This window comes from Triticum urartu, chromosome 2 (assembly GCF_003073215.2).
Source record: "Triticum urartu cultivar G1812 chromosome 2, Tu2.1, whole genome shotgun sequence".
Lineage (NCBI taxonomy): Eukaryota > Viridiplantae > Streptophyta > Magnoliopsida > Poales > Poaceae > Triticum > Triticum urartu.
Window position 1 is genome coordinate 290,355,456 of NC_053023.1, and position 13,063 is coordinate 290,368,518.

Sequence of the window (13,063 nt, forward strand, 5' to 3'; positions counted from 1 at the left end):
GGAGAGCCATACATAACATGTTCATACAGGTAGGGTCACATGACCCGACACTCAAATCATACAAGCATACAAGCACATGAGGAAGCAAATTAGTCTGAGTACAGACACTAGAAAGAAAGAAGGCTTGACGAAGCATGTCTATCTACATAGGGCCCTCCATGGCCAGAATCACCACCTAGGTGGCAAGTCACTCATCGACGTCGAGGTCTACGTAAAACCCGTCGGAGGGGGCGGTGTTGTCGTCTGAAAATAGTAATTAAGGCAACATGAGTACAAAGGTACTCAGCAAGTCTTACAACAGATCCTACTATAGATGCTCATTCTCAAGAAGGTGGTGGAGTTATTGCAGCAAGCCAGCTTTGACTCTCGGCTAAGCTATCCTACGAGACACCACTTGTAAAATAGTTTTCGCACACGAGTCCACTAATCACCAACACAATACTCCACCGCGGATCCTCCCTCGTCATCCTACGAGAGGGCCATCCGCGGTACTCACACTTATCTTGAGTCTTTTAGTAGTAACCATTAACTTGTCTATGAACTGTATAGGCAACCAAGCAGTCCTTTACCGCGGACGCAGCTATTCGAATAGTTTTATACCCTGCAGGGGTGTACTTCGTCACACATGTTTCCACCACTTACCGTCTGCACATGACATGTGCTCGGCAGACTTCAAGCGAAAGCCGACGTGGTTGTAGACCACGACCTGACTAACCGCACAAGTCTCTAGTCCAGGTTTATCGCCTATTCGGGTTCAATCCGCAAGGAAATCCGGCCGGGGTGTCCTCAACGGCCCCAAACGATGTGTACAGGGTCCCGAGACGCCAAACGGGCGCCCGGCATACCCGGCCACGGTGTATCTACCGCATCATAGCCCACCCCTAGGGTCAGCACTACGCACGGCCGCCAACACATAACCTATAAACACCAGAAACTAGTTGTAACTCCTGGACAGAGGACAAGAGGGGTCAGTAAGTCGAGCGGGCTCATATTTCAGGGCCCAATGTGTGGTAGTAGCTGAATCTTAAATCACGCATACAGATCTCAGTTCTTAGGGACGGCCTCAATGAAACAACCCACCATGTACTCCTACATGGCCTCTCATCGCATCGATACCTTTACCAAAACATGTTCAACACATCCCTCACATTACCGATAATCATTTCACTCTAGCCCATCACCCAGATGAACCAGACCTGACACAACTCTAAGCATAGCAGGCATAGCAAGGTAGGAAACACATACATGGCTCAATCAACTCCTACACATGCTAGTGGGTTTCATCTAGTTACTGTGGCAATGACAGGTCATGCAGAGGATAAGGGTTCAACTACCGCAGCACACAGCAGTTTGAAACGTTGTTGTCTTAATGCAGTAAATGAGAGCAGACGAGAACATGGGATTGTATCGATATGATCAATGGGGCTGCTTGCCTGATGGAGTAGTAGTAGGGTACTGCCCTTCAGTTGGATACTCGAATATCCTCGGAGGCAGAACCTACCACGAAAGACACCACAGAACACAATCATCACATGGCAATATGCAACAATATGATGCATGCTATGACATGGCAATATGAGGTGTCCTGGCTAAGGCTAATGCATTGTGAAACAAGTTGGTTTGAGTCCATTTGAATCAAAGGTTCAAATGGAAGCTTATGTTATTAAGTCATATAAGTGCATTTGCTTGTTTCACCTAAACAACAAGGTTAAAGTGTTTTGTCATGCATGAAACCATTACAGATGGAAAGATTGAATTTTTCTGATCAAATTTCATATATAAATCTTTGCATTTGAAGTTACAGATTAAAAGTTATGAATTTTTGAAGTTTGTGGTATTTTCTGGAATTTCCTGTATAAGAATAATTCCAGTAATTGAATTATTGCGTCAGCATTGGGTCAGGGTGACGTCAGTGGTCAACAAGGCTGGTCCAGGTCAAACTTGACCAGTGGGACCCGCGTGTTAGTAGTTAATTAACTAACTAAATTTAATTAGTGCTAATCTATGTTAATTAGTAGAGCGGTCCCACTTGTCATAGACTCAGGGGGAGTCAACCTGGGTCCACACGGGGTCAACTAGGGTCAAACAAAGTCAAACTCGCCGGCGTTTAGCCGCCGGCAAGGCCAGATGCGGCGGGGCAGTGCGGGTTTCGTGCTCCGGCGACCAAATGGGCAGCGGAGAGCATCTACGCTGTAACACCCCGGATGTAATTTACCTTATTTGTATTCCAACTCTTGCCATTTTTCGGCACTAAGTTTTTTTATTTCATCGTTGTCGGGTTTTTGTCTCCGTGTGTTTTTGTCTTTGTCATGCATCTCATATCATGTCATCATGTGCATTGCATTTGCATACGTGCTCGTCTCATGCATTCGAGCATTTTCCCCGTTGTCCATTTTGCGTTCCGGCACTCCTATGTCCTCTGGTGTCCCTTTCTACCTCTTTTCGTGTGCAGGTGTTAAAAGTTTTCGGGTTGGACCGAGACTTGTCATGCTGCTTTGGTTTATTACCGGTAGACCGCCTGTCAAGTTTCGCGCCATTTGGACTTCGTTTGATACTCCAACGGTTAACCGAGGGACCAAAAAGGCCTCGTGTGTGTTGCAGCCCAACACCCTTCCAAAGTGGCCCAAAACCCACCAAAAACCCCTCCATCACCTAGGCCGTTCGATCACGATCGCGTGGCCGCAAACTGCACCTCATTTGGAGCTTCCTACCTCCTCCTACCTCTATAAATAGACCCTTCCACGAAAATCCCGGGTCTCTTCTTCCCCTAACCCTAGTCTTTTTCCCCGCAGCGCGCAGGACAACGTCCGGGCGTGCCGGACATCGCCGCCGCCGCCAACCGGAGGCTACCACATGGCAACCGCCCGTGCCTCCCACCGCGGCCCGCAGCAGCCCGTGCGGGGCCCTCCCCGGCCCGAAGCTGTGCCGCCCGCGCCCGCCTTCGTCCTCCCGCGCGCCCGCCGAGCCGCCCCGCTCTGCCACCGCGCCGGCGCCAGCCGCCACTGACGCCGGCACCGACCACCGCCGCGGCCGCCATTGGTGCCCGCCGCCCCGTGCATCAGCGCCCGCTGCCCCGTGCACCGACCGCCACCGCGGAAGCCGCGCCTCGCCGCCCGGCGACCTCTCCGTCCTCCTCCGGCCAGCTCCGCCATCTCCGACCAACTCTGGTGACAAGTCCGGCCACCGCCGCGGCCATTTCCGGCGACCTCATCCTCGGACTGCTACAGTGCATCGGCTGGATCTGGATCTGAGATCCACCTCAGTTGACTTTTGCCCTCTAACCCTAGCTTTTATGCATACTTTGACATGCCATAACTTCGTCATTGTAGCTTCGATTCGTGCGTGTAGCATATCAAAATTTTCGTCTCACGAGTACATCATTTCATCTCATTGCATCATTTTCATTTGAGCTCATCTTGATGCTCGAAATGCTGTTGGAAGAGGGCTATGTGATGATAGTTTCAGATCTGTTTCCGCAAATGCACTTTTGTCATTTTTGCAATGATTAATGTGTGCATGCTATGATCCTAAGCTCTACATGAGTTTTGAAATATGTCATGCCATCTTTACAGGGGTGTATGCCATGTATTTTTGTGATCTTTGTGGTGACTAGCACAAGCATGCAAAGTAGCTTACTCTATGATGCTGATTTCAGGGACTTAGAATTTCACTAAGTCTTTGCCCGGTCATTATTTTTAGGCCATATGTTCATGTTGTTTCCTAGTGATCCGTGCCTCTTTTGAGCATGATCAGTAAGGATGTTTTGTAGATAATGTTGTGCTCTATCCATCCATGTCTTTGTTTGCAATTTTGGAGCACCCTAGCTTGAGTAGCTTCATGCCATGCCTTGCTTTGCCATGTTATGTTCTTGTAGCATGTAGTTATCGTGCTCTAAACATTGCTTCCTCATGATAAATTCCTGACATGTTATTATTTTCACTAAGTCTGTAACCAGTAATCTTTTGCACTTTTGCCATGCTTGTTTTAACCTGTTAATGAGTGAATTAGCCGTAGCTCAGTGTTCATCTTTTGTCAAGCATTATGAGTGGATCCCTTCCATGTATTTTGTTGTCATGTTGGAGTGTTGTACCATGTTGTTCTTGTTGCATTTAGAAGGCTACTTGTTGTTAATCGCAGACCGGTGTCATATTTGTTTTGCTTGCCATTTCCAAACCGTGCATCCGATTCCGGTGATCTTTATATCGAATTCAACCAAAATCAACTCCTCTTTCCAAGTTGAGGCCAGGTTCAATCATTCCTTTCCAAATCATGCATATGCATCACATACTGCATCCCGCATATCATACCATGTTTGCATCATGTTGTTTGAGCATTGCACGTGGTTGATTGTGTTCCTTTTGCTTGTTGTTCTTGCTTGGGTAGAGCTGGGAGATGAGTACGTGATCGAGGAGCCCGTTGAGTACGCTTACGAGGATCAAGGCAACTTTGAGAACTTTGCAGGCAAGATGACCATACCCTCGAAATCACTTCTATCTTTGCTTGCTAGATGCTCGCTCTTTTGCTATGCCTATGCTACGATACCTACCACTTGCTTATCATGCCACCCATTTTCCATGTCAAACCTCTAACCCACCATGTCCTAGCAAACCGTTGTTTGGCTATGTTACCGCTTTGCTCAGCCCCTCTTATAGCGTTGCTAGTTGCAGGTGAAGATTGGAGACCGTTCCTTGTTGGAACATGTTTATTGTTGGGATATCATCAAATTATCTTGTTTATCTTAATGCACTTATACACTTGGTAAAGGGTGGAAGGCTCGGCCTTATGCCTGGTGTTTTGTTCCACTCTTGCCACCCTAGTTTCCGTTATATCGGTGTTATGTTCCCGGATTTTGCGTTCCTTACACGGTTGGGTTATAATGGGAACCCCTTGACAGTTCACTTTGAATAAAACTCCTCTAGCAATGCCCAACATTGGTTTTACCATTCGCCACCTAGCCTCTTTTTCCCTTGGGTTTCCGGAGCCCAAGGGTCATCTTTATTAAACCCCCCGGGCCAGTGCTCCTCTGAGTGTTGGTCCAAAACAGAGCCACTTGCAGCGCCACCTCGGGGAAACTTGAGGGTTGGTTTTAGTTGTACGTAGTGTTCATCTGAGTGTGCCCGGAAATGCTGTTGGAAGAGGGCTATGTGATGATAGTTTCAGATTTGTTTCAGCAAATGCACTTTTGTCATTTTTGCCATGATTAATGTGTGCATGCTATGATCCTGAGCTCTACATGAGTTTTGAAATATGCCATGCCATCTTTACAGGGGTGTATGCGATGTATTTGTGTGATCTTTGTGGTGACTAGCACAAGCATGCAAAGTAGCTTACTCTATGATGCTGATTTCAGGGACTTAGAATTTCACTAAGTCTTTGCCCGGTCATTATTTTTAGGCCATATGTTCATGTTGTTTCCTAGTGATCCATGCATCTTTTGAGCATGATCAGTAAGGATCTTTTGTAGATAATATTGTGCTCTATCCATCCTTGTCTTTGTTTGCAATTTTGGAGCACCTTAGCTTGAGTTAATCGAGCTCTACTTTTGCTATAAAATGTTCCTGGCAGATTGTTAACATATTTTGCAATTTTGCCAAGCTTGTTGTTGTTGATCCGGACATGCTATGAAGTTGTTCTTGCCATGTCTAGCTTCTATGCCATGTCTATTTGCTGGGTGTATGCTTAGCTTGTCATGCAATGCCTCGTAGTGAGTGCATCGAGCTCGTAAACATGCCAACTCGTTATCTATTTTGCCATGCTCCAGTTTTTCACTAAGTCTGAATCTGTTTATGTTTTTGCTATGTTCACATGCTTGCAATTGTATTTTCGGATCCCTTTTGGCTCATGGTCACTAAGGGACTTTTGTTATATGCTTTGAGTAGCTTCATGACAAGCCTTTCTTTGCCATGTTATTTTCCTGTAGAATGTAGTTATCGTGCTCTAAACATTGCTTCCTCATGATAAATTCCTGACATGTTATTATTTTCACCAAGTCTGTAACCAGTAATCTTTTGCACTTCTCCATGCTTGTTTTAACTTGTTAATGAGTGAATTAGCCGTAGCTCAGTGTTCATCTTTTGTAAAGCATTATGAGTGGATCCCTGCCATGTATTTTGTTGTCATGTTGGAGTGCTGTAGCATGTTGTTCTTGTTGCATTTAGAAGGATACTTGTTGTTAATCGCAGACCGATGTCATTTGTTTTGCTTGCCATTTCCATACCGTGCATCCGATTCCGGTGATCTTTATAGCGATTTCGACCGAAATCAACTCCTCTTTCCAGTGGCACTCTTGGATTTCCAAGTTGAGGCCAGGTTAAATCATTCCTTTCCAAATCATGCATATGCATCACATACCGCATCCCGCATATCATACCATGTTTGCATCATGTTGTTTGAGCATTGCACGTGGTTGATTGTGTTCCTTTTGCTTGTTGTTCTTGCTTGGGTAGAGCCGGGAGACGAGTACGTGATCGAGGAGCCCATTGAGTATGCTTACGAGGATCAAGGCAACTCTGAGAACTTTGCAGGCAAGATGACCATACCCTCAAAATCACTTCTATCTTTGCTTGCTAGATGCTCGCTCTTTTGCTATGCCTATGCTACGATACCTACCACTTGCTTATCATGCCTCCCATTTGCCATGTCAAACCTCTAACCCACCATGTCCTAGCAAAACGTTGTTTCGCTATGTTACCGCTTTGCTCAGCCCCTCTTATAGCGTTGCTAGTTGCAGGTGAAGATTGGAGACCGTTCCTTGTTGGAACATGTTTATTGTTGGGATATCATCATATTATCTTGTTTATCTTAATGCACCTATACACTTGGTAAATGGTGGAAGGCTCGGCCTTATGCCTGGTGTTTTGTTCCACTCTTGCCGCCCTAGTTTTCGTTATATCGGTGTTATGTTCCCGGATTTTGCGTTCCTTACACGGTTGGGTTATAATGGGAACCCCTTGAAAGTTCGCCTTGAATAAAACTCCTCCAGCAATGCCCAACATTGGTTTTACCATTCTCCACCTACCCTCTTTTTCCCTTGGGTTTCCAGAGCCCAAGGGTCATCTTTATTAAACCCCCCGGGCCAGTGCTCCTCTGAGTGTTGGTCCAAAACAGAGCCACTTGCAGCGCCACCTCGGGGAAACTTGAGGGTTGGTTTTAGTTGTATGTAGTGTTCATCTGAGTGTGCCCTGATAACGAGATATGTGCAGCTCCTATCAGGATTTGTTGGCACATTCGGGTGGTGTTGCTGGACTTGTTTTACCATTGTCGAGGATGTCTTGTAACCGGGATGCCAAGTCTGATTGGATTGTCTTGGGAGAAGGAATATCCTTCGTTGACCGTGAGATCTTGTGATGGGCTAAGTTGGGACTCCCTGCAGGGATTTGAACTTTCGAAAGCCGTGCCCGCGGTTATGGGCAGATGGGAATTTGTTAATGTCCGGTTGTAGAAAACTTGAAACTTAACTTAATTAAAATGCATCAACCACGTGTGTAACCGTGATGGTCTCTTCTCGGCGGAGTCCGGGAAGTGAACACGGCGTTGGAGTAATGCTTGACGTACGTTGTTCTAGGATCACTTCTTGATCATAGTTGTTTGATCGTGCTTTTGCCTTCTCTTCTCGCTCTCATTTGCGTATGTTAGCCACCATATATGCTAGTCGCTTGCTGCAGCTCCACATCATACCTTTTACCGTTCCTATAAGCTTAAATAGTCTTGATTGCGAGGGTGTGAGATTGCTGAGTCCCCGTGACTCATAGATTACTTCCAAAACCAGATGCAGGGACCGATGATACCACTCCAGATGATATGACTGAGCTCAAGTGGGAGTTCAATGAAGACTCTCGTCGTTACTACGTGTCTTTCCCAGATGATCAGTAGTGGTGCCCAGTTGGGGCGATCGGGGACTTTGTTGCATTTGGGGGTTGTTCTTCATTTTGGTTCCGTAGTCGGACCTTGAGTGTAATTGGATGAATGTAATGTTATTTATTTTATTTGTGTGACGTGGCGAGTGTAAGCCAACTATGTACTTTTTCCCTTTATTTATATACATGGGTTGTTGTGAAGATTACCTCACTTGCGACATTGCTTTCAATGCGGTAATGCCTCTAAGTCGTGCTTCGACACGTGGGAGATATAGCCGCATCGAGGGCGTTACAAGTTGGTATCAGAGCCTTCCCCGACCTTAGGAGCCCCCTGCTTGATCGAATCGTTGGTGTTGTTGAGTCTAGAAAAATGTTTTGAGTCATTTAGGATTATATATATCGGAGAGTAGGACTTCTTTTTACTCCTCAGTCCTTTCATCGCTCTGGTGAGGCATCCTGACGTAGAGTTTTGACTCTTCTCTTCTCAAATTTCACTAAAAAAATTTAGGATCACGCGGGTATCTTGGAATCATTCCGATGGTTTTGTGACGAGAACATTGTTCTTGGTGCCTCCTGACATTTAGGGGTTGTGGCAGTGTCCGGGGGAGTTGAGCTCCGAGGTGTTGTCGTCACAATTTTATCGCTGAGATTCTGGAATACCTGAGTTTCGCCGACATCGAAAATCTCTTTTATGCAGTTGTTGGTGAGATAACCTCGACGCCACCCAGTATTGGGGCGGGAGTTCGGGAGTATTGCCATAACTCGTATAACGTATGCTTTTCGATGGTTGAGGTAAATGATTTCTGAAGGTTTCTTGGTTATGTGTTGAAGGATGGATACAGCTGGATGTAGGTTTTGCTAGCTTTGGGTGAGATATTATGCTTCCCTTGTATCCCCAACACCTGATTGCATAACCGGAAAGGTTCCGGAGTTTCATAGGTGGGAATTCTTGTAGCTCTAGTTCTTCTTCCGCGGATATTTGGTTTGGGATTGGGTAATCCTCACCAAGTATTTGTTCATGTCCGTACCTTGTTGTTTTATTCTTCTACCTCTATCTAAGTGGCCTCTCAATTTATGGAAATGTGACCATTTCAATTGGAATGCATTCGTTCATTTTGTTCGGATGTGAAGACTATTAGTTGCAATTTCAATCCATTTGATTCAGCTTAAATATTTGTCTGTCAAGATGCTAACGGATGTCACCCTCTTCAGGATGGCTCCTGCTAACTGTCAGAATCAGAATCAGGATCCGCAACCACCACCTCCACCTCCGGAGGCATGGCAAGCTGTGATGGCTGCTAACAATGCAAACATGCAGCTGATCATGCAAATTCTGCAAGAGCGCAACCAAGGGAATCATGGCCATGGCAACAATCAGAATCAGTTTGCTACACTCAACCAGTTCCTTGCTAACCAGCCAAAGACCTTCAGCAACTGTGTCGAGGCCTCAGGCGCTGATGATTGGCTCATGGATATATGCAAGCATTTCGAGTGCAGCAACGTCAGGCCTAAGGACTTTTTCAAGTTTGCCTCCTTCCAACTCAAAGACCAAGCTGCAGAATGGTTTCAGCAATACAAAGATTCCAGAGGAGGCCGTGTGATTACCTGGGATGAATTCTGTCAAGACTTCAAAGCTCATCACATTCCTCAGAGTGTTGTTGAAAGCAAGCGTGAGGAATTCCACAACCTGAAGCAAGGCAACTTTTCTGTTTACCAGTATAACATTCTGTTCCAGAGGCTCGCTCGTTTCGCCAAGCATGACGTCCCTGATGAGAAGAGCATGATATATCAGTTCAGGGGTGGTCTCAAAGAAGATCTCCAACTAGCTCTCATCCTTTTTGAGCCTAAGAAGTATGATGAGTTCTACAATATGGCAATGAAGCAAGAGACTGCTCAACTCAAGTGCGATGCTTCCAAGAAGCGAGTCAGAGATGTGACTTCTTCTTCCTCTACTCAAGTGGTGACTAAGCAGCAAAAGTATTGGCTGCCTCCTCCTCCGTTCCCTCAGCCTTATCAGCAGAAGAGCAAAGGTGGCAACGGATCTTCCCACCCCCCCAACCCAGGCTTTCAGAACAAGACTTTGTCTCAAGCTCCAAGATCAAGTGCTCCGTATCACTGTCCACTCTCGGAGGTCACGTGCAACAAGTGCCAACAGAAGGGCCACTATGCCAACAAATGCTTCAATCAGAGGTGTCTTCCTCCTCCTCCTCCTGTGAGATCTTCTAGTACCGCAGTGGTCAAGCATAACCCCAAGCACGCCAAGGTCAACTTGTTGAACGCAGCTCAGGCAGAGGACTCGCCAGATGTGATTATGGGTAACCTTCCTGTTAACGATGTTCCTGCAAAAGTTCTTTTTGACACTGGTGCATCGCTTTCTTTTATTTCAAGACCATTTGTTGCCAAGCATGAATTTTTGACGGAAAAGATTCCTTTCCCGTTGAAGATTGTGTCCCCGGGCAAGCAAATGACATCTAACAATTGCGTCCCGGATGTTACTATCACGTTGGGCGACTATAAGTTTCTATCCTCTCCGGTGGTCCTTGGTAACTCGGATATTGATCTTATTCTTGGAATGGACTAGATTTCTAAGCACAAGTCTTAGCTTGATTGTGGTGCCAGGCAGATTCAATTGACTCATTCGTCTGAGGATGTAATTGTCTTTGCCGCAAGGGATGATACGATCCGACTATTTTCTCTCAATGAGAAGGGGGAGCTGGATGCCATCTCTCAAATTCCAGTCATTTGCGAATATCAAGACGTCTTTCCAGAAGAGCTTCCAGGAATGCCTCCGCACCGGCCAGTTGAATTCGTCATCGATCTTGAGCCTGGCACGGAACCTGTTTGCAAACGTCCTTACAAGCTTGGACCTGAAGAGTTGAAGGAGCTGAAGAAGCAACTCGACATTCAAGAGCGTATGGGTCTCATCCGACCTAGTTCTTCTCCATGGGGTTGTGGAGTTCTTTTTGTGAAGAAGAAGGATGGAACGGACCGACTATGTGTCGACTACCATCCATTGAACAAGAAGACCATAAAGAACAAGTACCCACTTCCCAACATCAACGAGCTGTTTGAACAACTCAAAGGTGCTCAAGTATTCTCCAAGCTTGATCTCCGTATGGGCTATCACTAGATTCGCATTCGTGACCAAGATATCCCCTAAGACAGCATTCAAAACAAGCTATGGTTCATATGAATACACTGCCATGTCTTTCGGCCTCGTCAACGCTCCTCCAACATTCTCTCGCATGATGAATTTCATCTTCAACGCCTACACAAATGACTTCGTCTTGGTCTACCTTGATGACATTTTGGTCTTTTCCAAGAACAAGGAGGATCATGCCAAGCACTTGCATTTTGTGCTTGATAAGCTCAGAGAACATCAGTTCTATGCCAAGTTTTCAAAGTGCGAGTTTTGGCTCGATGAGGTTCTCTACCTTGGACATATCATCTCTGCCAAGGGCATAGCGGTGAATCCTGAGAAGGTGTCTGCAATTGTGAATTGGGAACCACCTCAGAACGTGAAGCAACTCCGCAGCTTCCTTGGTCTTGCAAGCTATTGTCGAAGGTTCGTTGAGAACTTCTCTAAGATCGCGAAGCCTCTTTCCAACCTTCTCCAGAAGCATGTTAAGTACGTCTGGTCTCCTGAATGTGACATCACTTTCAACACCCTGAAAGAGAAGTTAGTCACTGCTCCAGTTCTGACTCCTCTTGATGAATCCAAACCGTTTGAGGTCTTCTGTGATGCTTCTCTTCAAGGTCTTGGTGCAGTGTTGATGCAGGAGAAGAAAGTTGTGGCCTATACCTCTCGCCAGTTCAAGCCCAACGAAACGAACTACCCCACTCATGACCTCGAGTTGGCGGCAGTTGTGCATGCTCTTTTAACTTGGAGACATCTCTTATTGGGAAGAAAACTGGACATCTTCCCTGACCACAAGAGTCTCAAGTACATATTCACTCAGCCTAATCTCAACCTCAGGCAGACTCGTTGGGTCAAAATGATTCAAGAGTATAATCCGAGTATCGAATATACTCCAGGCAAGGCCAATGTAATTGCGGACGCATTGAGCAGGAAGGCGTACTGCAACAGTTTGATTCTCAAGCCTTACCAATCCGAGCTTTGTGAAGCTTTTCGCAAACTCAATCTGCAAGTTGTTCCTAAAAGTTTCCTCGCCAACCTCCAAGTCTCTCCTACGTTGGAAGATCAGATTCATGAGGCTCAACTTCTTGATGCTATGGTGAAGAAGGTGAAGATTGGGATTGCTAAGAGTCAACCTAAGTACAAGTGCTATCGCCTTGATGACAAGGATACTCTATTCTTCGAGGATCGCATTGTTGTGCCTAAAGGTGACCTTCGTAAAGTCATTATGAACGAGGCTCACAATTCACTCCTCTCTATCCACCCTGGAAGTACAAAGATGTACCATGACCTCAAGCAGACGTATTGGTGGACTCGAATGAAGTGCGAGATTGCTCAGTTCGTGAATGAATGTGATGTCTGCAGAAGAGTGAAAGCAGAACACCAACGACCAGCGGGTCTCCTCCAACCTCTTGCCATTCCAGAATGGAAGTTTGACCACATTGAGATGGACTTCGTGACTGGATTTCCAGAGTCCAAGCATGGCAATGATGCTATCTTCGTTGTCATCGACAAGCTCACTAAAGTGGCTCATTTTCTTCCTATCAAAGAATCTATCTCAGCAGTTCAATTGGCAGAGCTATATACCTCCAGGATTGTCTCTCTGCATGGCATTCTGCAGTTAATTTCTTTAGATCATGGCAGCATCTTCACCTCCAAGTTTTGGGATTCTGTTCAGAAGGCCATGGGCACCAACATTCGCTTCAGCACAGCTTTTCATCCTCAAACTAGTAGCCAAGTCGAGCGAGTAAATCATATTCTTGAAGATATGCTCAGGGCTTGCGTCATCTCTTTCGGTATGAAGTGGGAAGATTGTCTTCCATATGCCGAGTTCTCCTACAACAACAGCTTCCAAGCGAGTTCGGGCAAGGCCCCATTTGAAATCCTCTATGGCAGGAAGTGTCGTACTCCTCTTAACTAGTCAGAGACTGGTGAACGTCAACTTCTTGGAAATGACTTGATCACAGAGGTAGAAGAGATGTGCAAAGTCATTCGTGATAATCTCAAAGCCGCGCAATCGCGCCAGAAGAGTTACTATGATAGCAAGCATCGTGACTTGGCTTTCGAGATC